This window comes from Cyprinodon variegatus, unplaced genomic scaffold (genome assembly GCF_000732505.1).
Source record: "Cyprinodon variegatus isolate N-32 unplaced genomic scaffold, C_variegatus-1.0 Scaffold1797, whole genome shotgun sequence".
NCBI lineage: Eukaryota > Metazoa > Chordata > Actinopteri > Cyprinodontiformes > Cyprinodontidae > Cyprinodon > Cyprinodon variegatus.
Genome location: NW_015152250.1, coordinates 78497 through 81116, shown reverse-complemented (window position 1 = coordinate 81116; position 2620 = coordinate 78497). Strand labels below are relative to the sequence as shown.

Sequence of the window (2620 nt, the reverse complement as noted above, 5' to 3'; positions counted from 1 at the left end):
TCTTTATGTAAGTCTTCATACTCATTTGTTTAATTGTTGCATTGTCACATTTGTCTGTGCCACTGTTCACTGGTGAGTCTTTCTGATTGTTTTTCTTTTTTTAGTTCTGAGTTTCAGTCTGTATCATTTACAAATGACCACAAGTTCCTTTTTAATAAATAGTACTGTCCTTCCCCTTTTCAGCTCTGGATTGTTTCATAAATCAAACCTCTTCTCTCTTGCAGTTGCTAAAGTCACTATTATACGAGTTTCTTTCCAAATCAAGCGTTGGATTATCTTTGCCTAGGTTTTGCTCAGAGTAAGTGTATATCTTTTAATTTTCCATTACTTAAACATTTTTTGTGTATTTTACTGTACTGCAGCCATTGTTTATTTCACGTTTGCTGCATCCTCAGAGCACATCATGGTATTAGTGCATTTGAGTATGCATAAAAAGGTAGAACTATTAATAGATAGATAATAGTCATGAAAAAACCCTTGCTTCTTTAATTATTTGTTCTAAAGGTATATTGATAAGAGCATATACAAAAAAGAGCTGTTTGAATTATTGTTCTTCATGGGTGTGTATATATATAATCTGAAAATATGTTTCTAGGAGGACACTAAGAGTTCGATGGCAGCTCTGTCTGAGAATGTGTTGACAGTCCACATGTTACTGAGTGTCCTATTTCTTCCAGGTGAGCTGTTTGTTAAAATAATTTAATGTGAAGTTGACAAATGTATCATTTAAAGTCTGAAATATTTTATCCTGATATTTTATCCTCATTAAACACGCTATAGCTGAACTAAAGGTTTCTAGATAGATTTTTTTTCCCTACATATCATTATTTATTCTAAGTCTGTCTTTGCAGTTGCTGTGGGTGGTTGCCCCAATCCAGTCCTCATTGTTCAAACACCTGGGCAGATTGAAGCTCTGAGTGGGTCTTGCTTACTAATCCCCTGTAGCTATAATTCATCGGATGAAGGATATAACAAGACCAGAGCTATTTATGGAATTTGGCTGAAAGCTACAACAAATGTCAATGCTGTTATTTTTAACAGCAGTTGGTCAGAGAAAACCTCTTCACTGAAGATGATTGGAAACCTACACGAGAAAAACTGCACCACTCTGTTCTCTGATTTAAATACAAGCCATAAAGACAAATACTTCCTTCGAATTCAGAACTGGCCGTTCAGAGCAACAGCTGTATGTCATCCTCTTCATTTGTCAGTAAGAGGTGAGAGAGAAAGCTTTTGTTGTATTATACAATAATATTTAGGGAAAACTAAAGTTTAAAATTAATTCGCATCCCTGAAGGTTTTATATTATTTTTTGTCAAAAAATTGGACTCATCCTTATTGGTATTACAAAAACAAAAACCCGTATTATAATAACTGACCATATTTTAGCATATTTCCACTCATTATTTAAAGGGGAATGCCGTTTTTTTTTTTTTACATTGGCCCCTTGATTTTACGTTATTACATCATGTTCTACTCACCCATATGAGTTTTGTGTCATTTGGAGCTGTTCTGAAGATATTCCGTTAGGTTATATCCAGGTAACGTCCTCCTATGGGCAACGACTTGAAGGCACAAACTGAACTGTTCATAATTAATTCTTTATGGTACGCCAGCATTCATAACATGTAGGTGAATCACTGTCCCCCAGACATCCGCTGTTATATTTTTGATATTTATATCTTTTAAAAACAAAGCGCCGCGTGTATGACGTCATCCGTGCGTGCCGGCTCCCATTCCTTCATCCTGTCCACTGAACTGCTGATAGTTTTACTCACATGCCTGGAAGATGTCTAGTACTAGTACTACCACAGACTCTGGCTTAGCTGTTCTTAAACTTAGTGTATGTACATTTATGCTATATGCACTCAGAAAGGTTCTTAGGAGCCAGTGGAGGTCAGACCAAAATAAAAACGGCTCCCGTTTTAATTCATTTTCTCCATACATTTTACAATGTTGCAGAATTATTAACCAAAAAAAAAAAAATCTATTGCATTATTTTATATATTCTATCTAGTCATCATGCCCAAGATCGCAATACTAAGAACTGTAAAGTGAGCATTCATATTTCTAATGTTTGGAAAAAGTGAAATATATTTGACAACTGTTGAGTAATGCTTATTGTAAATATTATTTTTCTAGCTTTGCTAACTGTCTGTCTGATGTAATCTCCCAGATTCTCCCTGGACTCCCAGCATTAATATCCCTGTTGGTGATCTGAAGGAGCATCAGTCTGTCACTATAAGCTGCTCAGCTNTCTTTATGTAAGTCTTCATACTCATTTGTTTAATTGTTGCATTGTCACATTTGTCTGTGCCACTGTTCACTGGTGAGTCTTTCTGATTGTTTTTCTTTTTTTAGTTCTGAGTTTCAGTCTGTATCATTTACAAATGACCACAAGTTCCTTTTTAATAAATAGTACTGTCCTTCCCCTTTTCAGCTCTGGATTGTTTCATAAATCAAACCTCTTCTCTCTTGCAGTTGCTAAAGTCACTATTATACGAGTTTCTTTCCAAATCAAGCGTTGGATTATCTTTGCCTAGGTTTTGCTCAGAGTAAGTGTATATCTTTTAATTTTCCATTACTTAAACATTTTTTGTGTATTTTACTGTACTGCAGC

The 2620-nt window shown here is 35.1% G+C and overlaps 1 long non-coding RNA gene across 1 annotated transcript; it reads left to right on the top strand.

The window, feature by feature from the left end:
* Window positions 1-208: 208 nt before the first annotated feature.
* On the top strand, window positions 209-1145 carry LOC107104572. The gene is made up of 3 exons (XR_001482266.1): window positions 209-298; window positions 596-677; window positions 852-1145. It is a non-coding gene; the product is annotated as an uncharacterized LOC107104572 (long non-coding RNA).
* The last annotated feature ends 1475 nt before the right edge of the window (window positions 1146-2620 follow it).